Source organism: Varanus komodoensis, unplaced genomic scaffold (genome assembly GCF_004798865.1).
Source record: "Varanus komodoensis strain SLA01 unplaced genomic scaffold, ASM479886v1 scaffold11, whole genome shotgun sequence".
In the NCBI taxonomy this organism is placed as follows: domain Eukaryota; kingdom Metazoa; phylum Chordata; class Lepidosauria; order Squamata; family Varanidae; genus Varanus; species Varanus komodoensis.
The window spans coordinates 15,050,328-15,076,593 of NW_025335317.1; the positions used below are offsets into that span (position 1 = coordinate 15,050,328).

A 26,266-nucleotide genomic window follows, 5' to 3' on the forward strand; every position below is an offset into this window, starting at 1 on the left:
AAACACAGCAGAAGGGAGTGGGCCTTGCACAGCTCCTGTCCTTGTGCATTTGCAACGGAATAAAATGGCCTTTGTCGACATAGGCTTCTTCCTGGGCATGAGAGCAAGTCACATAGATGGCTGATGATTTGTGCTGTCTGGATGAAATTGCAGGGGATAAGGTGCTGCCAGTCATTGCATAATGCAGATCTTTGTGAAATGTATAACTGCATGATCTATGAAGCCTGCATAATATTACAACTCCCGGGATGCTTTCACATTTTGATCTTTCCATGCTGAACTGCCAGAATTCCATTTCAGTGATCAAAGGCAAGGTGTTCCTCTACCCCCACTGGTTGATTCACATGGGAATCCTGCTTGCCCTGGTTTCCGTAAGAGAATTCAAGTGCATCAGGACACTTAATAAAGTGATGTGAAATACATATATAAATGGCTGTAGCAAAGCATACTTTCTCCAATCAAGCTGCTCATGATGGTCTCTGTAAAGAAGTAGCAGAGATTTTGCTGAGATGTTATGCACTAACATGCATATGTATAGTAACATGCAAGAACAATTTCACTGGAACATCCTGCCACAATTGTAAGCCGTCCCAAGATGTTCTGTAGGGGACAGGATAGAAAAGCTTTGAATAAAAAAATAAATAAAAATTGCTCCTAGCTGTGGAAAAGCACTGTTTACTTCCACCACCACCATAAAGTGGTGTCCCTTTTTCAAAAAAAAAAAAAAAACCCTTTTACCTGTTAGTTGGCTCTTAGGCATGAGACGAATCAAGATTATAAGGAGAGTAAGCAAAGGTATAAAGTGTTTTATGAAAAAAAGAAATAAAGAAATAATTAACTTGAAGTTACTTTACTTTACAACAGTGCATTTATACTATTAGAGTTCATGTCAATTGGGCCATAAGAAGCCCCCATTTCTATCACTAAACAAACCTAAGTCAATTCTCCTATCAAGCACCATCTGAGTTAACTCCCAGGCCTAAACAGGTGGGCTTTATAGGCAGGCGTCCTTTCTGGTAAAGTTCAGCTACCACCTGAGACCTTTACTTCTGCTTACCAGAATTACCTTACAGTTTTCATTCTTGTTCAGAGGCTTCAGACCTCCACCATCTTCAGTTGCTCATCTTCAACTCTCTGCAAAAACTGTTCCTCCTCACATTCTCCTGATCCCATCTGGCCTGCCTTCTCCTCTTCTCTGAGGATGATCCTCTTCTCAAGTTATATTGTCTCTCCCTAGATTCCTCTCCATAGCTCATTAGATTCGCTGCAGTTAGAAACCTTCATCCCATGAGCTTTGATGTGCCCCGCATAGTCCTATCACACCGCTTCTGCTCAAATGGAGGGCCATTAGATATCTTTATAATTCATTGTCTTCCAGTCAGGGAGCATCCATTTTGATTCAGCCATGCCATATATTAGCCAGAAACTTGCTTTCCTATTCCTCTCTCAATGGCAACAGTCGCAGCAAAAGCCATTGTACCAACACACAGCACTGTTTGTTTGTTTATTGGATTTATATCCTGGCTGTTTTTCCTTTCAAGGGACTCAAGGCAGCTTGCATCATTCCCCTCCTGCTGCTCTCCATCTGATCCCCATAGTAACAACCCTGTGAGGTAGGTCGGGCTGAGAGCCTGCAACTGGCCCAAAGTCACCCAGTTGACTCCATGGCCAAATAGGGACTAGAATCCAATTGCCCAAGTTTCAGTCTCATGCTCTTCACCACGACACCACACTGGCTCTCTTTACAAGATACCAGTCCCCTGGCATGCATTTCCAGTCAAAAAGCTGCATTCCCTTTCAGCCCTGCCTTTACACACAATACACTTAAGTGTAGCAAACTTTAACTTGCAAGAATCAGAGTGATTACAAAGGGAAATAAATATGGAATGTACCACTTTGGACTATAGGTAAGGTGCCATATTTTTCAAATGTCTCCCCATATTTAACCACCCCCTGCTCCAGTGGATAGTAAAGATCAGATCAGGGTTGCTTAGCATAGCTTTCCTCTTTACTTCCTGGATTCACATATGTGGGGAAGTTTTGGTTGTTGTTTTCTGATATGTGGGCATATTCACAAGTGTGACCTATGCACGCTGTCACCTGCTATCTTTGACTTCACCTGCTGTCTGCCGCCTCACTCTACACATCCTAGAACCAGCATTTGGCAAAACAACATGGTTTCCTTGATGCAATTGTTACTTTCTTCCTTTTAGGGATCCACACACCGGGGGCTGTCATGTACAGGAGATGTTGCTAAGACAACCCACAACTGCAGCAGAATTTTGCTTTAGAGAGTGGCAGGCCAAGGACGTTGTTAAGCCACAAGCTTTTGTCATCCGATAGCAGTGTTTCTTTCCACATAACAAAAATGGACAGGAGTCATCCTTTCTGTAGGGAGTCCTGGTGGAACAATGGCCTTTTCCATCCACATGTTGAATTATTTTGAAATTCTTTCCCTCCTAGTTTTCTTTCTCCCCACCCCTATTATTCTCCAATTCTGTAACAAGCAAGAGTTCTTATTTTTACAAATCCATGTAAAATAAATATATAACGAAAGAAGCCAAGGTTTTTTCTTACTGAATTGGAACTGGAGTTATTTACATTCTCTGCATTAACTTCCAATGTGGCCTCTTTTTAAGACTTAAAAAAAAAGCCAGGAGTGAGATGCTGCCATGACACCTTTCCTCAGGCAAGGATTTATTCCTGTATTTTGACAGACTGGATTCTTCTTTCTTCTTGGGCAGGGGCAGAGAAAGGCAAAGGGGTGAGTCAGTGCCCTAAGCCGCTCCAAACCTGACTGCTTGTTAGCAGGAATGAAGAAGAAATTCATTCAATTTGCATTGCAATATGAGCTTACCTAATTTTACACTTGCAAATCACTCTGTGAACTGAATCTCATTTTATTGTCAGGCTAGGACTTTTGGTACCTTCTGGCAAGTTGACAGATCACTGTTTAAAATTAACTCTTCGTTACTTTAGACCAGGTTACACAGACAAGTTTCCCAGGAATTTCATGGCAGAGCTCATTGTTCTGTAATCTGTAATATATCAGATAGTTTAAGGAAAAGCTATGATGCATTTCTTTGGTCAAGGGACAGTCCCATGGTTAAAGTTCATACACAGTCATAATCCCAGGAATAACTGCAGAACAGAGCCTCAATATTACTGAAGTTGTGACAAACAAGAGTTCAAGATTTATGATCAATCCAGGGAAAGTATTGTGAGCACTAAACACATTCTCTGCAAGGGCTTCAGCCTGTACATTAGTTCAATCCAGGGGGAGGTCCCCTCTTCTGACAATCTAAGTTTTTGATGGGGAAATCTGACCATGAGCAGGCGCCATGTCAAAGAGGGGTTTTTTCTTCCCCTCTTCATTTGCTTAATGGCACTCTTGAAGCCATTTCCCGGTGGAATCCTGCTACTGCTCAGTTCCCAAAGAAGATTACTTGAGTTATATATCAGAGATCTGGATCAGGTGTGTCTCTGACAGTTATGGCTGATGGAGAGAATCTGCTTTCTTCCTCTACTATCATATGGGATGCCAGACAGAGCCAAGCTCCTAGGCCTTGAGTTTCCATGATTCTACTGGATTCTAAATCATCCTGGTCTCATTCCACATTGGATTCTGGTCCCAAAGATGGCGATTGGGCTAGTTACCCTGCAAAATTCACACTGAATTTTGCAATGAACGTTTTCACTAAAAAATGTGTATACAATGCACACGTGAGGGAAAATTCTACACAGAAATGCATCGCATTAGGAAAATTGGCTGCAAAAATGTGTACATAGGGTAAAATGGCATAAAATTGCACATATTAGAAAAGTATACATCATAGTTATGAATTTTCATGCAACCTTTTATTTTTAAAAGCAACATAAAAAAGCACGACAAATTAAAACAAAACAAGTCAAAGGCAACAACTCTGCATTTCAGAAAACACTGAAAAGTCATAAAAGGATGAAGGGAGGAACAGGCAGAAACTTAAAAACTGATGAACGCTTCCATCGCTACCTGTCAGGAATGGTGTGAGAGAAGGGAGCTTTGCAGGATTCTCCTGGAGCAAGCTGTTTCCTATGTGAGCCAGGTGTAGCATGGTCAGTCCAACAGATCAACGAAGAGTATGGTTTTATCGTAGCACTAATTTGTCCGATTTGGTCCCCAGTGGGTTCAAAGAGAGCTTGATTTACGTCTGATCTCCTGCTCTTTCTCTCTCAAGGCTTCTCAGATCCTTTGCTAGAACATTTTCTGGAAGCAACATAAATGAGCTCTTTGCTGAACAAGCTTATTGTAGCGAGAGACAAACAAGTGCAGCATCAGAGCTTGGCATTGTCCAGGAGATGTGCCCCTGATTGGCTGTTTTCAAGCAGCAGCATCTGACATCACTGACAGTGAAAACTGGATGCCATGGAAAGTTGACCCCCCCTTTGGGTAACTATATCCCTCCTCAGGGCTGAACCACTGGCTTTGCTGGCAGCAACTCCTTCACCTCCCTGCTTCCTGCCTCTCCTGCCCCAAAGGCAAAGGGAAGTCATCCCTCTTCACACTTCTGCAGCTGCCCAACCCAAGTGGACAAATGAATGCCAGTTGTGCGGATCAGGGGATGTTCTTCCTCTCCTGCTCTCTCCCTGTGAATGATACGGCAGCTGGGATTTGGTCCAGTGAATTCTGAATGTGAATGTTTGGGTGATTCACCTACAAGCAGGTGAGGGCAGGTAAGGGAGTGGAGGGAGCTGACCCGCCATTGGCCCACTCACAGATCCAGGTATACAGCAGAAGCGAGGGGCAGCTACTGCTGCCCGTCCTCTCCCATGGTGCAAACTTGAGGATTGGGTCCAGTGGGCTTTTACTCACAGCATCAGCACTCAGGAAGAGAAGGAAAACAGAGACGTGTGCTTGTTCCACCCAAAAACTGGTCCCTCTCACCTGGTGGGCAGTAGAAGACCTAAGAAGAAGGGGTGAGGAGAGATTGGAAGTTGGAGGAACCAGCAGCAGCACATTGTGAAGAAATCGCAAAATGTAGTTCCACCACTAGGATTCCATGGTTCTTCCAGTTGTTCACAGCTGGTATAATTTGTACATGTCTTAAATTTCCTTTACAGTTTGGTGTAGCAATATTTTTCTCTTGCATTGTTGTTCTTTGTTATTCATCATAATGAACCCATGTGGATAAGAATATTCCAATTTCTGACATGTATAGTATATCATGAGTGTCTATTGTTCTTGGTCTATATCATAAAATTATCGTTAAGTTTTATGTCATATAATTGATCCCATGGGTTAGGAGTATTCATTTAAGTACCATCAGTACCCTTCTATTGACATACTAGTCACATTTCACATGGAAGACCACAAGAGATTGACTCCATCATCTCTGATGGGAAGACCTTGCCTTCATTGGATGCTAACATCTGGCAGCCAAAGGAAGTTTCCTTTCCAGTTGGATGGGAGCTTCAGGACAATTTCTGTCTGCACAGAAGTGCAGAGGAAGGGTTAGCTTGCCTTCCTGTGTGCTGAAATCCTGACCCTAGAGTTTGAGTAATCCTAAATACAGTTGTCCCATAGAAATGAATGAGGCTTAAGTCACTTAGGGTGCAATCCTATGTACATTTAGTCAGAAAAAGGACTCTACAGCTCCCATTCTGATCTCTGTCTGAAGATGCATAGCACTATGCCCTTAGGCCTATGTAGAGCAGACCAATTGAAATAGTAGGGATTTCTCAGTCATGAAGTGAAGGTGGATTTAACTCCTGGTCTCCCATTCGCACCAGCTATTTTTAAAGGGGGAGGGGGAACCAGACATGTTAAATGCAGCAATGAGGTCAATGGAGTGTCTCTTTTGATCTTTGGACGGCAAGCTCCCCTAGGGAAAGGACCTGCCTTTTGAAAAAATTGTATCCCTCTCTAAAGTGCCCTGCATTTCAAAGGTGCTGCATGAACAACAAGAACGGAAAGATCTGTGATGTATCTGCGTGTTGCATTTTCACCGGGAACGACTAATGACAGTAATTTTGAGCACTATGGAAGCCAATGTACCCCTTTTTCTCCATTATGGAAAATAATAACAATAGGTCTGTCACTGACGACCAGGACTTTCTATTATGAAAATTCAGAACCAGGTTGTGATACCTAACACAATGGAGTGCTCATCTCTCATTTTCATCAAGCATATAATCAACGTAATACACAGAAGGGGAAGAAGATGACTCTATGGTATTAAAAAAAATAAAAATTACAAATAAAGGAATGCTACAAGTGTGAACTGAAAATGATTTGTTTATGTTCCTTCTGAGTAAAATATGTTTTAATTTTTCCATCTGCATTGCTGCAGTGATTTTGAAGCCAGATCACGTCTGAGGAGCATTATTACAAAACTAGAATTAAGACTCAGCCTACTCAATCTATCTGTATCGTAAAGCAGTCAAGAAAATGCTGATGGTGGTTGAACACTTGATAGTTTGTCAGGCTTTATGAACTAATGGAGTGTAGATCATCAATAATTACGTTAATAATGGATTTATCATATTATTTTTAAACAAAGGAATGGTGTGAGGAATATGCCTGAATTACTGATTCTTAAAGAACTGTGCCTCTCCCCTTTGTGTGTTAAAATTTCTGAGGGGTGAAATTTGCTCATTTATGGGAAATGAGTTATATGTGACTTTAAACAAAGTATAACTCACCGAATATTTCACTGAGGCAGCCATGTCTAATTGCTATTCTCTGCTTGAAAACAGTCTGAATAACAATCTCCCCCTCATTCTATCTCTTTCTTTCTGCTTTGGGAGTGCCTGGGTGGGGGGGGGGGCGTCATCCTTGGGCCAAACTGGAGGACTGCTGCAGGGGGACCACTAGCTTCTGGCTTCTATATCAGAAGAGAGAAACTTGAGGACCGTAAGTAGCTCCTTGCCTAATCTTATATCAGCTGGAGCATCTCTCCATGTGATCATCTGATCAATGGAGGAATGGGGGAGGGGGAGCAAACATGGCTGCCAAGCAACACATGGAAGCCCTCCTTTCCCCACTGATTGGCTTAGCAATGTAGGGGCAATCATTGTTACGACTGCAGGGATGATGGGATGTTCAAACTCCCCCTTGGGCTGAACACTGCCCAGCTATCAGCAGAAAATAGTTGAACAACTGGGGAAGAGGAGGCATTGCGGTAATGTAAAGCTGAACAGTGGGACTCCACAGCCCTTCTTTCTGCTTGATCGGCTATTCCCCACCTGCGGGCAGATTGTCAAGTAACAACTGAGCAATGCAAAAAAGGTATCCTTGTCCAAGTAAAGAGCAGGGTGGTGAGATCAGCACTTTCAAAAGTTACCCCTTTTATGGAGTTCTTGGTTTGGGATCTCTCCCTCTCCCTCAGTGTGTGTGTGTGTACGGAAGCACAGATTTTGTGAAATTCACACTATCTGTGTTTTGCAGATTGTCAGGTATCTTCTTCTCTATTGTTCACCAATTGATAGAATTGGATTGTTTTTCAATGTCCTGAACTTGCCACTACGTTTGAAAATGTCCATATGCACAATCATGTACTTCCAAATGCACATTGTGCAAACATGTGAATCCCCTCCACCAAATCTGCATTTTCACATTTTAGCCAAGTAGGAAGGAAATGCACATTTTTGTTAGCAGGGTTGTGTGTTTGTATTTGTGTATGACTAAAGGTGCATATAATTCCAGAAAGTTAAAAAAAAAATTGCAAGTCCATGGAATCCATGTGACTTGGAGGGCAGGGGAAGAGTACACAGTTTGGAGTCATACAAATCTAAACTCTTTTTCTTTGTCTGCTCATTATTGCCACCCAATGAGCTTCAGGAACGAGGGGGCTTCGAACCCGGACCTCCCGAGTGCCAGTCTAATACTATAACCGGTAGACTGCACTGACTCTCATTTGAAAGTGTTACGCATTTTTCCACCTGTGTTTTGCAGGTTGCCAGATGGATTTCACACTTCCTATGTGAGTGTGAATAGGGGAGGGGTTCGGATATGAGCAATACGTGGATAGATAGGGCATTTGTGTTCATGACAGAGAGAGAACGAAGGTGAAAGCGTGTCATGGTGTTGATGCTGGTTCAAGGTGATCATGACTGCACATTCTTTCTCGCTTTTGTTTTTACAGTTCTTTGAAGAAGAGAAGATAGAGCAACAGCATGGTGTGGTGATCTTAAGATGAAACATTGCATAGGAACTCTGGCCTGCCCCCCTGCCAGTGGCATGCAGTCGCTGACACATTAACCCTTGAGGTCATCCTCAGTGGGAAAAAATACTTCACACTTATTCTGAGTAAGTAGAGGTGAGTAGAAAGGAGAATTTTCAGACTCTGACTCCCAGCATTCAGGACCATTCATCATGCTAGCAGGAGCTTCTGAGTGCTGAAGCCCAAAGTATATCTGGAGGTCTTCCTTGTTGTATACAATCACCAATATCATCATCATCATCATCATCATCATCATCATCATCATCACCATCTTCTCTATACCACCGTTAGCTGAAGTTCTCTAGGCAGTTCATGACATTTAAGCCACCCATCCAGATTTCAACCAGGCCCAACTCTGCTTAGTTTCCCAGATTAGGCAGGATCAGTCAGTTCAGGCTATTTGGAAGTTGTTCCCTCTCATCCGTTTGATCTCCGTCACCCACCCCTGCATTCTCAATAGCCTTGTGCACTGACTTCCTTTCATGGTCCCAACCAATGTTTGAAGGCCTCATGTGCACAAGAGCACTACTCACCTCTACTTACCTATGGAAGTTGTAAATGCCAGCAAAATTGGAAGGTGTATAATGAAGCTGTCTGCCAAATGCCACCCGATTTCATAGTCCATTCTCAAGATGCAACATTGAGGTGGCATTTTCATGAACATTCTCTAAGACCAGGGAAAATTCATAGAAATGTCTTTTTGTCTTCAGCCTCCACCACAGGTAAACCAAGTGCACTTGGAATGTCTCTGCTTGGCTGATGTATATATCCATCTGTAATGAGTGAGTTGAAATGCTACATTTTAATATCTTGTTAGTGCTATATTTATTGCAATACATAGGCATTCTTCATGAAGAATTGTTCAAAATCTGATCTTATTTCTTTCAGACCATATAATGAAAATGAAATACTTGCCATATGGAACAGGGGAGTTTGTGATCTTTGCAGGAATGAAAGTAAAGTTAAGAGCATAGGGACCATGTATAAAGAAAATGGTGTAAGTAGGCATATTGTTGATAAAGAATTGTGTTTGTATTAGGTGGAGAAATCTGATTTATTTGAATTGCATTAGCAGTGGCTGTCTGACTTCTGTGCATGCATCCTGTCAAACCTCAGACGCGCTCATGGGAGAGTCCCCGTGCCAGTTATGCTGATGATTCAGATTCCAAATTCAAGGAGGAGAGGAGGGTTATTTTTCCTGAAATAGCTCAGGCTCCAGCTGTGCTTCAAGGTCCTGAGACCCAGCTGGAGGTAGCCATGGAGGAGATTAGCCCAAGCGTAGGTGGAGAGGCCAGTCAACCCATCCCTGGGAACCTTGAGGAACCACAACCTCAGGGAGGAGATGTCAAAATGGGAAGTCTCTCCAGTGGAGACTCTTTCCCCCTGAAGAGATAAACCTAATAACTCATCATCAACACCCAGTTAGGAGCACAACAGACCGAGAGGAGGCATGGCCGTTTTCACAGCTCAACTCCTCCCAGGTCAGAATACAGATGGGTTCTTAAGGGGAGCTTTGGGTAGCCCGTCTGGGGTCAATATGCTGCGTTGTTCATGCTCAGAGACTTGGCTAGATGCATCATATGTAGAAGCAATAAAGAGCATTATGCAAAAGAAGCAATTCGAGGTTTGTGTTTATCAGAGGGAGGCAATGCAGCTTATGACCCTGGCCTTCCAACTTTTATGCAACATTGAAGTGATTACATATTTGCAGTTTGCTTTAAAATATAGATTCAAACCATGTATCACATATCCTATCACTTTGCATCAATCAATAGTCCCTTGCTGTCCAGCAGCTTTGTAACTATTTCTTGGAAATTATGAATTATTGTTCCTTTAATTACTTTCCTTGTATCACTTATATAATCTATAACATTGAAGTTTTAACTTGAATCAGAGACATTGACTTGTACTGCTTTCCCTAAGAAGGCAAACCTATTGGATTTCCAATGGTGAGATGGAAGTTTCTTATCTTGCAGGCTTCCAAGAGTCCTACACGCTGCCCAGAGGGTTGGAGGTGTAATGGACATACTCCTTTTCAAGGTTTTTTGGTAGACAGGCCTTTCTGTCCTGGAGGTATGTTTCTGATGCCAGGTGCATTCCATGTAGCCATGTTGCTGATGCTTGATGGGCAGATTCTCCCTTTCTCCCCTCTCCTATCCACCCACTGGTGCTCTCCCTTCTCCCCCGTCCTCAACAAAGGGCATGCCACTGATCCTGGAGGAAGAGCTGCCATGAAACTTTTCCCCGGTAGCTGTGGGGCAGAGTGGGAATTTTCTTCTCTGAGGTTATAGCTCTGTCCATGTTGAGTGTAGGGTATGATGAGCTTTATTTGTACGGGTGGTCTAATGAGTTCATTAAAAAAAATTAATAGTTTATGGGCAATTCAAGGAAAAGCAGCTCAGAACTAAGCCTCACATTGCATTCAATTTGAATGACTTCCAGAGAAGTGTGTTGAGGATTGGAACCTTAGAGACCAAATGGTCAGTGAGACTATGGTGGTGGTCAGGAAGTTGAGATTCTGAAGATTCTGAAGATTAATTGGAGATTATGAAGTTTATGCAGGAGATTATGAAGATTATGCAGGAGATTATGAAGTTTAATTGGCGGGGGGGAGAGATTAACTTTAGGAAGAAGAAACTTAGTTTGTGGAAATGAACAAGAAACAACTGCCCCCCTCATTGGTCATTGGTTGTGTTACTGAACTCAGCCTGTCAACAGCATAGGGAGAGCCCGGGTGGACCTCACACCATGGGTCAAAAGGAGCCTGAGACGCGACTTAGAGCCAAACCAGCTTCATCTTAGTGTACTGTAGGATAAATGGAGATGAACAGGGATACGCAGCCCAAACCAGTGTCTCCCTTTATCCTATAGTGCACTAGGATGAAGCTGGTTTGGCTCTAAGTCTCGTCTCAGGCTCCTTTTGACTCATGGTCTGAGGTCCACCCAAGCTCTCCCTAAGCCTTTGACAGGCTGAGTTTGGTAACTGTTGGAATGTAGGGTGTGTGTGAAAATGATTTTAGAAAATACACAGAGGGAGCAGAAAGGCAGAGGAACAAAGAAGCAGAAAGAAGGGGTGACTGATGTAGAAAGGATGATAAACCTGAGTCCTTGGCTGGGGCCTGCTGGGAGAACTAACTGAATAGCTGAGAGAGCTGGAAAAGATGTAGGATATTATTTGACAGGGATGTAAAGAAAATAGGATGTCTATTGAGTTAGGCTGGCTGTGTGCTTTTATCCATGGTTATTTTAATCCCCTATTGGTTTTTGTTCATATGGCTCATACAGAGTAATGCATGTGAGAAGGCAGCAGCCCAGGCTAGAGTAATTTCATTTTGGAGCAAAACATGTGCTTGAAAAATCCACAGAGGAGCTAGAATGAGGTATGATGGGATGCTTGGTAACAGAACGCAAGCCAGAGTGAAGATGGGAGCAGGAGTGAGACAAGGAGGCCCTCAAGCATGACAGCTAGTCAGAAGTGGTTGGATGCAAATGAGATGGTGACCCTTTCTGATGTCATAATCAAGACCAGTTGCAGCCATAGCAACAGGCTTGGTCCCTAGAGAGGGCAGTTGCCCTTGAGCCTAGCCAATGGTGAGTTTAATCCCTGCAACTGGGGAACACTAAAAGTGCTTCTGGGGAACCAAGATGGAGGAGGAGAATGATGTAAGCTGCCTTGAGCCCTTTGTAGGAAAAAGGCAGGATATAAATCAAAAAATAAATAAAATAAAAATAAATTTTAGGGCCTTACCCAAAGAATTCCCTAGGTGTACTTCAAAGCTCCTTTACAATGAATCAGTTTCAATGTCTGTTCAGTTCAAAACCATGGAACTGCTACAGGCAGGAAGATCTGGTAATCATTTCCAAGTGAATGTCTCTAAGGGAAGATACCTCTGGTGGAAAAACCTGGCTGAAAGAGTGCAATCATGTCATCTGACCAGGAGAGCTTCTTTCAGAGGAACAATTTATCACTTTTACTGTCTTTGTACAACCCTCAAGAAATGGTGCCAGCTATATAGAGAAATATACTCAGAAGGATGATCTGCAAAAGAACTTTAGGAAGACTTACAAGGAAGTGGGTATGAAAAGCTTTGTTGTTTTTACATGATGTGGAACCATAATACCTGATGGAGCACTTCCATCAGATTAGCATGAATCTACCCAGTTACTATGATCAACATAGAGGGCTTCCTCCGAGTGCCACTTCTGAGGGAGGCGTGGAGGGTGGCTACACGGAAGAAGTCCTCATTAGAGGACAACAACAATGACATTGATGTGTAATTGGATTGTATTTCAGGGATCCCTCGTAACTCAGTGCCCAATCAAATAGTGATTCAAGAATTCCACTCCCCATTCTATAGCTCTTGAATTGGTACTTTAGCTGAACATGGATTCATCACTTTTGTTGAGGAGGAGGGCAGTCTGGGAATTTGAATGAAAGAGGCAGATGAAAGCTGATTTGGGACCTCTGGGGAAGAAGAGAGATCTTCAGGCAACTGAAGGTGAGCGCAGGGCTGTCGGAACTGTTGTAGACCTTCATCCTGAATTGAGTGTAAACAAATCTTTCAGAAAGAAGCACCAGAGTCCTCTTTCTCAGGAAGTTGAAGTGCTGAAGCTGCTGAAGCTCCTTGCCTCTCACAAGCAAGGTGCAGAAGCAGAATAGAATAATCTTGCACCAAGACTAACCTGGTGTCAACTCTTGAGTCCTCTCAGCCTTGGGTGAAGACTGCCTTTCTCTCCTAGGTATTTAATAGCATTTAACATATCTAATTGTGCACAAGAAACTTAGTTTATAAAAATGTTCTTATATCGTATATATTGAGAAAATAGGCCTTTTTATTCTGTTGTGGTTCATGTTTTTATGAACTGTTGCAAATTGCTCCAATAGCTTCAGTTACTGGACAGTCTAGAAATGAAATGATATAACAGTGAATCCCATGGATTTCTCTATTCAGTGCTTATGGATTGGTTTACAGACTAAAGGACTTTGAATGTTTTGTGAGCTAGTGATGGAAATATGCCATTTTATAATGCAGGTATTATGCTATCTTCTGTATTCATATTTCAGTTGGTTCTCAATAGCAGCAGCTACACATGAATGACTTACTAGTTAGAATATGGTTCCTGGGTTCTTTTTCAGAACTGATAGCCCAAGATGGTCACAGACCTTCTCTGCAGGGAGACCAATGTATTTAGAGGGCAGGTCAGACTGCTGGAATGCTTCCAGAGAAAAAATTAAACATGCATCCCCACAGCTGAACTGACCCAAGATAGGAAACCAACAGTCCTCTACAGATAAATCATCTGAAATATTTTTTTCTGGTTTACAGCTGTGGGTGGTAGTCAGTGAGAACAGATGGGCTCAACAAAGAGAATGCGTTTCATGATTAGCATCTATCCAATGAGGAGAGAAAGGGTGAGATAAAGAACAGTTGTATGTAATTTTTCTTTATAGATAAGGGAAATGCAGAATCACACACCCCCTTTCTTTGGAGATGGATTTGCAAGTAGGGAAAATGTATTAGATAAATTAGCAACAGTTCTGATTACTTGAAAATTACCAGATAACCATACAATGCACTAGGTTAAAGCAAGTACTCCTTTTATGCATCAGTAAATGCAACAGAAAGGTGGTACAAAGTCTATTCCAAACCCATCATTTGTCTAGTATTTTATGAAGTTATTTACATTCTGTTTTTAAAATAACCTTAAGATGAACCTTATATAAAACACAAGTCCACATTAAAAAAAAACACAACTTAAATGTCTCTCCATATAAAAGCAAGTTTCTCAGGGCCTTGTTCTCTCTTAGGGCTGACCAAGGCAATATTCACAGCTCTTTCGCCCTTCCTGTTGTTAGAAAAGCTCTAAACAGCTTATGCCCTGGCTATCTTAGGGAGCTCCTGCATCCCTATGCGCCTCCCTGGCCTTTGCAATCTACACAGGGGGCCCTCCTGCATGAGCCATACCTTAAGGGGGTGAGAGGGATGGCGGCTGGGTGGGGGGCCTGTTCTGCAGCTGCCCCCATGTTTGGAATGCTCTCCCCAAGGAGATTCACTGGACAGCTTCCTTACTTTTTTTGGTGCCATGTAATGACCTTCCTTTTAAAAAAATAACTAATGCCATAGATCTTTGGTTTGTATTTTTTGCTTGCATTTTATTCTAATTTTAATGTGTCCCTGATTTTTATTGCACTTTTATCTTATGGTTGTGAGCCACCCAGAGGTGCTGTGGCACAATTGGGCGGCATGCAATTGTTTTAAATGAATAAATAAAGTAGCACAGGAGGTTTTGAGGTGTGCTGGGACAGTGCTGCGGAGAGCTTTAAAGCGTCATCTGTGCCATGGTCCCAAACTGAATTGAGCCACTTTGCACTTGAGATGTGTAAAGGGAGGAACATTCCCCCTGGGATTAATGCAAGCTTTCCTCCCACTTGCAGGTGCAGGGTGTGGGTGGCACCATTCAGATCAGGAACGAGTCAGGGAGAAGGATTCGCCCCCTACCTCCAACCCATGCCATGCTCTTGATCTATCCCCTGCACTCTGCATACCAGCTACTCCTTCCTTTCTTTTAAATCAGCTTTGAAAGGGCTAAAGACTTTGGGAATGCTGCATCTACTATTCTTTGATACCCATACCAGGATTAAAAGAAAAGCCATGTATGAGAAAATCAATCATTTCCGAACTTCATAAAATATCCTGAAAAATCCCCACCTGGAGGACTTGAGCTGTCTCCTACACATCCAGCTTATGCCAAGCCCATGTAAAATAACAATACAACAGAGGAGCTTTGTCTGGGATATTAACTAGCCTCCAAAGTCCTAATACGGCATGGGATTCCTGAGAACTGTAAGCTGGCTGGTTTCCTCGTGAACCCACACTTGTGAGCTTTATTTTACAGTCTGCATTGTTAGAACAGAACAGAAAAGTTCATATGCTAGCCATATATCAAACTTCGTTGATCTGTTCATTGTGTTTAACTAGTCACAATGAGCTCTTAAAACCTCTTGACGGCTTCTGACTTGTTTACATTCTGTATTCCTTCTAAAGACCATCTCCTTTGCAGATGAAAGCTTGATTGGGCCTGGAACTGTTGGGTATAGGAAAGAAGAGTTTAATTCTGGGAAATATAAGGTATTCTAAACTTCTGTTTGTATATCAAGAAAAATTTACATTGCTTTCCATGAGAGCTTCACATGAAATGCAACTACCAACTTTGGATAAAAGGTTTTTATCAGGACTACAGCAGGGAAAGAGAGTTAAACTCTTCCTAAGTTTGCTAATTTTGCTGCAGCTTCCATTTATGTGACAAAACTGTGTACATTATTACATTCATGCCATTGTGCAGAGAAGGGCAACTAAAATGATCAAAGGGCTGAGACAACTCCCCTTTGAGGAGTTGCTACAGTAGCTGAGAGTGTTTAGCTTAGAAAAAGTGATGAGTAAGGGAAGAGATGAATGAGGTGTTTAAACTAATGCATGATGTGGAGAAAGTGGAGAGGAAGATATTTTTCTTCCTTACACACAATACTAGAACCCAGAGTCATCCCATGAAGCTGACTGGTGGGAGATTTAGGACAGATAAAAGGAACCTAACACTCTATAAATGCACTCCCTCTCGAAGTACTAGTGGCAACCAGTTTGGATGCCTTTAGATGGATTGGGCAAATTCATGGAGGACAAGGAAACTTATCCATGGCTACTAGCCCTGCTGGCTATTTTCAACCCAAATATTATAATTAAACAATGATTGCATATGGTAAGATCATTTTTCCTTTAAAAACATGCTTTACAGTACCCAGAATGTTCTATACTCATAGGGAATTTTATGTTGATTATCTGTCTTATTGATATCAACAAAATTATGTCCAATTGTATAAAATGGATTCTGTTTAGTTTGTCTGCCTTCAACTTACAAGATTTGCTTTTCCTATTATGGCCTTTTGCCATACCATATTGTACCTATAGTCTGTTCCCAGAAAAGGAAGAACTTCCAGTATCTAAGCTTGACAGGGATAAGTAAACAAATAATGAACTCCTTACAATTCAGATTGTTAGGTTCTCCCAAGAACAGGCTTAGTAATTCTAGGATCAGTGGATTTGGAATATGTTGATTTGTGATTAACCCAATCTCAGACAACATGGCTCTTCAAAAGAAGCTGAACTTCTCTACATATGTAGATTTGTACTTCACTCCAGGTACACCCTCCAATGTTGAGGGAGGATTGAGTAAGTCACAAGGAAGAGGTGTTTTGGAACATTTTTATGTTCCATTTTCATGTACCATGAACATTTTTTACTCACTTTTCTCTGACACAATCTGAGATTGATCTTTAGGGGGCTTCTTCCATAGATCTTTCCATATACTGTCATCCACTTGAACATTCAGATTCTGAATGGTCCTTGTATCTCATTTTTGTTTTTTGAACCACATGATGCTCTAGTGCCATCAGGAACTAAAAGAAACAAACAAGATCAGAGTTGACTAAACAAAAACCAAGGATGAGGGGACTTTCTCCAACTTTTCTTTTAAAAGAATCTTAAGAAAAAAAATGATGGAGATGATACAGTCGTCTCTGTTTTCATTCTGTCAGAGTATGAATTCTGGCCTTAATGCACAAATTAGGATGATTTTCCAATGGGAACAATGGAGAGCTCCATTAATCCCCAGCATGCAATGTTACTGTTAATATCTTTTCAGATCTTCTCATAATTAACTTTGTATGATTTATTCAAGTTCTTTGTGACAAAAGATACCTAAATATCAGAACTTGGAGTGGGCCAAGAGAGTCTGGCAGAAACCTGCCATCGTCTCAGATTTTGAATAATTAACATGTGAACCAGTCACTTGTGTGCAATCAGCCAAAATTATTTTAAATTTAGTTGCAGCTTCTCTTGGTTTTTTGGTGAAAACAACATATTGTCCTCACATTGGCCAAGAGTGTGAAAATCTGAATTTATACTTACCCCATATTGGTCCAGTTCATTCTATATATATTTCCAGCAAGGAGTTCTAGTTCTAATTCAAATAGAAATGGTGACAGCAGTCCTCTTTGTTTTGCCCCCCTTCAAATAATTATATAAGTGGAATCTTGAGGATTTATTCTCAGTGATGCTTCAGGATAAGAACAGATTTGGTTTAATGTTTGAACAAAATTAGCAACAGCTCCTTTGTGTATCAACTGTGAGGTGGAGAAGGGCCCTCCAAACGCAGACTCCCAGCTTGAACATCTGAGCTGTTTACCGATGTTACCGCTGATTTGCTGAAAAATCCTATAGCTCCGTAAACACCAAATCTTCAAGATTAAATGCCTCAGAAAATGAGATGGTCTTCACCTGGCACTGAAAATATCACTGTACAGACGCCAGTCAAACTGCTTATTGAGAAGAGAAACACACACCACTGAATTTTGAAGTGGAGTTCTCCAGTTAAAACATGTGAATATCAGGAGAAATAGCATTAACACACGTTTCTTGCAAAGTATGTATGTCAGGCAAAGGTTGCTGTTGTTATATCAGGCAAAGCAAATCCTATTAGGAGAAGTTTGCACGGAAATGTTCATATGTGTTTTATGCAAGCTTAAAAAAAATCACAACATTCAGTGTGAACCAAAGGTTGAAAAAATGAGAAACCGAGAAACCAAAAATGGTAATTTTTGGTTTGTGGAATTCATAGAATCATAGAATAGTAGAGCTGGAAGGGGCCATGAAGGCCATCGAGTCCAACCCGCTGCTGTTGCAGGACACCACTTTACACCATCTCTCTCAGGTGGCTGTCCAGCTTCACCTTGAATGTCTCCAGTGTGGGAGAGCCCACCACCTCCCCAGGCAGTTGGTTCCACCGTCGTATTGCTCTGACACTGAGGAAGCTCTTCCTGATGTCCAGCCTGAATCTGGGTTGTCGGAACTTGAATTGATTATTCCATGTCCTGCACTCTGGCATCAGCAAGAAATCTTCACTCCCCGGAGAAATACATCTGGCACCCAGTATTTTAATTGTTAAGTGATGAAACTTAAAATTATTATACTTGTTTTTATATGCTTTGCCAGGTTTCTGTTTGTTTATTTAAGTATTTACTTAGTTGCACATGTTTATGTTTATTTTTGTCTATTATTCATTTTATTTCTTTTTCCAGTTGGCTGATTCATGTCCTGAACTGTTGAATTGTATTGTTATTGCAATGTGTGTTATTGCAATGTATTATCATTGTTTTACTATTCTATCTATCTATCTATTTATCTATCTTGTAAACACTTCTGAGAGCCAAATTGGCTATGGAGGGTGGTGTATACAAGCTTGTATAAATAAATAAACTTCCCCAACCCTACATTAAGCCAGTATATGTCACCCCCCAGCCCCAACTGAACCCTGCCACACACACTAAAAATCATGATCTGCACATTTGTTGACAAGGGCAGTTTTAATCTTTGCTGTAGGTCACCTTAACCATTGGAAAGGAAGGACATAAAGATTTTCAATAATATTTCCATTTGAGAATCATGAAGAAATGGGGCTTAGCTATATGTTCCATATGAAATCTCCGAAACTGAATTAAATTGTAAAGCACTCCTGTTCTTAGAGGGTAAAGATTTTCCTCTTTCTGCAATTTCGACAAGTGCCTGATTAACAAAGTTCTACATGGAATTATGTTTGTTTCCCCTGCCATTAAAAATCTGTGAGTCTTTCCTTCCAGACCTCCTAATTTATTGCGGTTGTATCTCCTGCTTATGGATGGATGTTTACTGCCATTTTTTCATCTCATTCTCTCATGTGTCAGCTCAGTAGACTGAGCCAGAACAATCCTTTAGACAGAGTCTATGTTACATTCTGTATTCTCTTTCAGTATCCCCTTATAGAATCAAAAGCAAGGAAAGCAAGAGCATGAATTCATGTTTTGCTGCTTTTGGTATGGCTGAAAAGAACATTACACACCTTTAGCTTTCTCTAGGCAATCAGCAAACCTTTTTTCACAGTTTCAAAGCCTATCAAGTGGCATCATCACAGAGAACCTTGAAGGAGGAATGTGATAATGGGGTCAATTACAGGAAAGCATTTAATAAACAGCAGGATTTCCACAGTTATTAAATGGCCGTGCCAGTCTGAAAAACTTGGAACTCATGTTTCATTTTAATTCTTTAGTTTTATAATAATTGCACTGGAGAGAGAATGACATTTTCCATTTGCTGGAGCTCGGGGTAATAAGGAAAAAGTGATAGAAGTAGTTGGAGAAAAACAAATTTGAGATGAAACTAAACTCTGGAAATCCATACACATGTCTATAGTGATTGGCATGATCCCATGAATGCCCAAGTGATTAGAGACTCATATGAATGCATAATCCGAGTGATTGGAAATACCACTCAAATGAGAGGGCAATACCAACATATGAAGTCTGGAGACAAAGGTAATGCAATGCAAATTATGAACATTCAATTTGGATTTGTAAAATTTGCATGCCTGATTTGTATTATCCAAAAGGTGCTTTGTCTCTATAATTAAGAGGATTTGTTCTTGGAAATGTAACCCACATTTCTAACATAAATTCATACACGCACAAGAATGAAAAACTTCTTTCTGTCTGAGGGCACAATTCAGTTTTGGAGAAGTCCTTGAAAACTGCACTGAAGTTGCAGATGGGGCTGAAAGAAAAAAGTGCAGAACCCTTTTATTTATTTATTTTTCAATGCCAGCATATTTTGATTAACTCTGTTACTGTCAGTAGCTAAACCTTTGCATGCTGATATTTCTGAATGGAATGAGAGGACTGCAAAAGTCAGGAAGTGATTGGCAAAGGGGTGGAGCTTACGGAAGTGGGTGTGGCCATCTGGTGGGTGTGGCCATCTGATAAATTTTGTAGGGTCTGATTAGGAGGGATACTTTTGTCCATCAGGCTGAGTTTCATTACCCCTGAAATAGATGGATACATTGAGAGGACCCAGAATGACCTAGACATAGCAGAAATAAATGTTATTTTATTATTTAAAGGCCACACCATTCCATACAGTAGATCCAAGAGTAGGCATGGACTACCTGGGCTACGCTGAGGAGGCTACAGTGTGATTCTTTCTACAGGAAGGAGGGGATAGGATGCTTTCCTTCTACTAACTTATCAAAGGATCTAAATCATTGTCAATAAAGGCTGTTTTCATGAAGGATGCACCTTTCATGAAGGATGCACCTTTGAAACTGAGTGTTGCAGAATTTGTCTTCTGCTAAGTTGGAAGGCAGTTAATATGTAAATTGTTCTGAAGGATTGCTTTTAACCAAAATATCCTTTACATACATAAACCCATCTCATCCTATTGTCTCACTGCTTCTTCCCCATTAAATTTTAGCTTTTCTGGCAGAATAAGCTGTCAAATATTTTCCTTCACTTTCTTGCTATCATCTTGTCCTTTATTTCTGTTATGTTTTGGGTGATAAAAGGCTGCAATAATGAACAATATTTTTTAAAGATTCCACTGAATGCCAAGACTAGCAAGAGAGAACTTCTAGGCCTTTAGCCAACCAGTTACAACCTCAACATATTTGTTGAGGTCACCAGGTGGCATGGTGTCAGGTAGAATTGATATGTAACTAAATGCCCAATCCTATGCATGTTTAGAATAGCATGGCTGGTTGTAGAAGTTTTATTTGTCTAAATACACATAAGTTTGTGCCTTAGGTTAATGAGATGGAAACCCTTACTAACCCTTACTTACACAAAGGTCTTAAATTTGCAAAGGGATAATTCGGTATATGTGGGTTAAGGGAACTCTTGCTAAGAAGTGATCTTGCCAATTTAAAGCACACTTTCCCTTGTCTTTCTTCCCTTTCATCACTCTTGTGTGCATGGAAATGGCTGATTGCTACTATCCAAACTAAGCTGGCAGGAGCCAAATTAAACCTGTATTGGAAATAGGATAGGAAATTCTGGAAAATTGGTAGTCACCTAGTTTAGGGTACATTCCTGGACTCTTTCTCTGAGCCAGCTTATCCACTAAGAAGCCAGTAGAAGCAGAAGCAGCAGGTAGGATTCCATGCTTGTAAGTGCGAGTTCTGCAACAAGACAAAACCACTCAAACAAATAAATAAACAAATATGCTACCTGCAGATAGAAAACTAATCTCTCCAAGAGCAGCCTAAGCTGAAGTTTTCCCTGATATCTAGTTTTCTATGTGCATCCATGTTCTTACCTGGGAGGGGTCTTGTTCATGTGTGCGCACACACACACACACACATGCTGATTCATGCACGCATGCACACACTAATATTTTAGTATAGAGGATTCCTCGCTTTCTGCTGATTGCATAAATGGTCAAGGCTGTGTGTGGTGAGGCAGGGATGGGCCAAATCAGTCTTCCCTGGCAGCTAACCTATTAAAAAGGTTTCATGTCATTTGAGCATCTCAGTGGTTATGTAGGTTACCCACTTTTATGTGGTCACTGAGCATGTAACGTGCATGATGCCACATCTACAAACCTGCAGTTACTTTTCCTGAGATATGAGACTATTAAATCCCAATGTCGAATCACGGTAGTATTGCAGATGTGAAATGGAGACACTGGAAAGAATCCGGGCATTAACATGTCAAGATGGGCTGCGCACCCACCTTTGCCATTGCCACCAGGCCTTCTATCAAGGAACGCACAGCCTTGATGGCAGAAGAAGGCCAACTGGCAGGGCCAAGTTCAAGTATGCACATCAGCCCAACACTGGCTCCCTTCCAAGTAGAAAGTAAGCAGTAATGAGGCTTTGACTGCTTCATCTGTCTGTCTGTGGGGTGATGGATAGGGTTGTAATCATCTCTGCTTGGCCTAAGATAATAAAAAGTATTAAAGTTAATGCAGAGTTTCTTTTGCTAAAGCTGCTCTACTGAAAGGTGTCTTTGTATGAGACTTTGTGAGTATCTGAGCTTGTGAATTAAAAGAAAAGAACTAAAACCCAGCCCATAGTAAAAACGTACCCCCCACACAATATATATAGGTTTTCCACAGCAGAAGATGGGCATTAGAGGTTACAGCACATGAAAGGAAGGAATGAAAGTAATCCATTTAGTACCCATGACAAAAGCCTCAGCTGAAAGGCCAATATATGATATTTTGTAGCATAGAGGAGAGAGAAGAAAATGCAGTTACAAATCAAAGACTGGATTACTTCCTTCTTTGTTACGCCACAGTCTTTGCTTCTGAGCTGATTATATCTCAGACAAACAAACAACAATGGTATTGATACATCCTTGAAGAACAGGGACACAGGCTTCAAGAAGCCTGAGAAGTGATCTAATCTTTTAACATCTTTGTTCAGTTCCAGGCAGAGTTGAGTACCTTCCAGGTGCAGAAAAGGACTGTGGGAAACCAACCTGGTGCATGAGCAAATGACTGAAGGTAGCAGGTGATGGGGTCAAGGAGTAGGAGTCAGTGCCCAGGTAATGAGAGCAGCTTTTCAGGTAGCACATGAGGTCCTAATTTTAGCTGCATGTAGCTCCTAAAGAGAGCTTCTAAAGAAGGCAGGAATTTTCCTGATGAAGTCTGAGCTTAATGAACCCTGAGTTCAGCATCCCTAATGACCAGCCCTCAGCTGCGATCTTGAGGAATTTTAAAGGTTCAGAGACCTGACCTGCAGCCATACACTGTAGCATTTCTAGGTTCCAAGTGCAACTTTGGTCTTCCCACTTTTCTGTGGTGATTCAGCCAATTTCCTTATTACTCAGGATGAAGCGGTAGTTTGCACCTTCCATACAATGATAGACTCACCTGGGCAGACATGGATTATGAGAGACAGAGAGGTCATCTGATCCAACTTTGCCCACAGGCATTGCTTTGTTTATAGGCAACCTTCGCTGATCAGAATTTTTGATGCTGTAAAAACGCTTGATCTTAATGTACCATGGAAATGGAAGTGAAGGTAGGCAGAGTGAACCATGCCAGAATGCCGCATGACACTTAATGATAAACTATGGAGTTGTGCAATAAGGTTAGCAGGATGACATCGTTCAAGTCTAGCTATAACTGGGCATTGGTCAGAGGGATTTTGTCCCCCTCTCTTTTCCTCTGGGATCGCACTGCTACATATTTTCTGGGTTGGCTGCAATTCACTGTTGAACACTGGAAGTAAGGTAAGTTGCTGAATCTTGATAGCCATGAGGTTTCTCCATCCTTGCTTTGTAAGACTTCAGAGTTTGAGAAAAGTAAAAAATTGTGATGCAGACAGCAATCTGGTATTAAATCTTTAAAATACTTTATTTGATGGTGCAACTCCCTAGAATAGATTGGCCTTGTGTTCCTGTTCCTACTTTCCCTTTTCTTCTGCTAAGCAAACACAGCTAGATGCTGATTACAGTCCTTATCATTCCCCCCTTTGTACTGCATATGAAAAGCAAACTGTCATCTTAACTATAATTTATAAAGCATTATGTAATTTACTGCTACAGTGAACAAGCAGAAAGCACTTTTTTCTTTCTTTTTTTAAAAATTGAACTTAGGGATGATTGAGTTTTAGACTAATTAGTTGTAAAATCTTTTTCCTCCTCTTTCCCCAGGCATTTTGTTGAAGATACCTTTTCCAAGTTGTTGGTTTGTGTGTGTTTTTTTTAATTATTGGTTGGTTAATGATAGGTCATTTCCTTTGTAAGTGCAAATCTGTTCATCATATTTTATGCTGTTGTTCATGAAAAGGCACATTTCTGGTTGTGGTGGTGACTCATAAAGGTTTCATATCATGCTGTGAGGCTATAAATAAAATATCCTGAGCATTTTTCTTTTGATTAATGAAAAAAAAAACAGATTTAGTGACAGTGGAAGCTTTTATGACTTGTGTTGCTTAATAAATGCAGCGAAGCAAGGATTTGCTGTTGCATTAGACAATAATTGTTTTAATTAACGTAATTCTAGAAGTTCTCCAAGCAACACATACCAAATTGAATTTCCAAGCCCAGATGGGCTGCCATGAAAAAATATTTTTTTAGAATGGCAGGACCATAAAGCAGTTACTTATCAAAGAGGGTAACTATTTCCCCCTGCAAAGTTAAGTTCTTCTTCTAATATCTACTTAAGGAGAAAAGGCAAACTAAACAGGAAGTCAAACATTTTAGCATTTCCTCCACTCCCAGGTTTTTTTTTCTCTTTAATTTTTTTAATGAGACAGTTATCCATTTGATGAACTAAGAGTACCTTGCAGTCCAGAGGTGGACTGCCTGATAGCAGTGATGTCAAGCACACATATTCTAACAGCTGAAGAACAGCATTGGCATGCCTTTTTCTGATCAAAAGTAGAAAATCCATTTGGCAAGCGGGAAGAGAAAGTATCAGAGGCTGATAATCCTGTAGAAGGAGAATGGTTGAAGAAAAAGGTGATGTCAAACTGGACCAAAGAGGCAGGACAGATGAAGGAAAGGGATGATGGATGAAGCAAGGAATAGGTAGGGAATGACTGGAGGAACTGGAACAGTGGGCCAGGATGCTGAGAAGCAGGAGAAGGACAGGCATGTGTCTCATTCCACCCATCAGAAACAGGGAAGGCTATAAGCTGTGAAGAGAAGCAGGTGGGCAAGGGAGTTAGAGCCAAACCATGGACAATTTCATGAAGATATTTGGTAACATCAGCATGGCCCCATTCCTTGGGTAATTTGCAGAAACTGCCATAAAAAGAGTGCAAAGTTGTGAAAGTGATTCTGGTCACCTTGGACCATTCCCCTTAACAGAATCAGAAGCACTTCACATCTGCTTGGCTATGTAAGCTTTCAACTAGTAATCTGGTGATCTCTGATTGGCTGCTTCACTCAATGGAGGATGAAAAGCAAGAAGGAATGGGGTCGATCCAATGTTCTACAAATGGATTTCTCATACAGCATAGGGTGCTCATGGGTTCCTCCCCCCTTCTTCCTACAGTTTATTGTACCGACTCCCAAAAATAATCTGTGAGAGAGGCCTGGTAACCCCCCCCCCCCCAGGATCGTTTAGGAGGTGGCATGGGGAACTATACGAGGAGGTAGAAAATGGGAAAAATTTTCTCCTCCTACTTGTGTTCTTAGAAGACTTCCTCTCTGCTTGAGTGGAAGTACTCCTTCGATGATCCAACCTGTTACAATGCAGGAATGGAATAGAGAAGAGAACTGCCAAAGTCTTATGAGAAGGAAGCCGTCACTGCCTGCATGCACCACTTGCTGGACAGCCTGGGCAGAAGGAGCTGGTACTTCTATCCTGCTTGAGGGATCCAGTGGGCACTTGCCTTGCCGGTGTGTGACTGGAGAGCTGAACTAGATGGGCCACGGACCTGATCCAGCATGGACTTTCTTGTGTTCTTAACTTGTGATGCCAGGTCAGCGACAGAAGATGGAAATCCTGGTGCTGAGCAACTGCAGAAAGCCATGACAAGAGTAGAGCTAAGGAAGGATTGGTTCTCTCGGATCATAGTTTTGAGATAAAAGGAAAATTCAGCTTAGCTCTACAAAAAACACAAGATGCTCTCTCACAGAAGAAACTCTTTCAGGCGTAGCTCCTCTTGTTGTTGAGTTGGGTGAATGAATTAATATAACTTGTTTTCCACTGCTGGTTTATTTTCCATTGTCCCAGAACTGGAGGCTCCATATTTAATAGATTTAGAAATAGATTTTCTTGTCAACGTTTTGTGAAAGGCTGATTATGAACTGTGCTCTACACTGTGGTCTTAATTGGTAAGAAAATTATGCCCTAGAAACTTTTGACTTTGCCTTAAGTAGTTAGTTATTAGATGAGAGCTGTGTCTATGATTAGGAAGATAGTACTGTATCATTATTAACGTCACATTATGGAAGCTGTATTACTAGTTAATTTGATTAACAGATGACATATCTTCAAATTTGTTTATAGCAAATATTACTCATGTGCTTAACAAACCCTAAAACTTAGTATCTTTAAAGTGATTCTTATGTTTTACTAAGCAACTTTATTTTTCAAAATTATTTTATTATCTCATTATTTACTTTTATGGGATATGTTGTACCTTAACAACTGCCTGGTGGTTAAAACATTGGTATCACAGACACTGGTAACTTATGATTTTATGGGATATGTAACTACAGAAAAGTGTGCTGAAAAATGGATCGACTC

The 26,266-nt window shown here is 41.2% G+C and overlaps 1 long non-coding RNA gene across 11 annotated transcripts in view; it reads right to left on the reverse strand.

Moving 5' to 3' along the window:
* Positions 1–2,176: 2,176 nt before the first annotated feature.
* The window catches only part of LOC123018386, a 94,701-nt gene continuing 70,611 nt past the window's right edge, over positions 2,177–26,266 (reverse strand). For 5 of the 11 annotated variants that reach the window (XR_006413769.1, XR_006413764.1, XR_006413762.1 and 2 more), the window contains 4 exons: positions 21,130–21,236; positions 16,502–16,653; positions 8,745–8,974; positions 3,837–4,943 (listed from right to left, as the gene is read on the reverse strand). This is a non-coding gene — a long non-coding RNA (uncharacterized LOC123018386). Of the gene's footprint in view, positions 3,039–3,836; positions 4,944–8,734; positions 8,975–16,501; positions 16,654–21,129; positions 21,237–26,266 lie in introns of those variants that run through there. The other 6 variants (XR_006413765.1, XR_006413760.1, XR_006413767.1 and 3 more) reach the window with 5 other exon arrangements.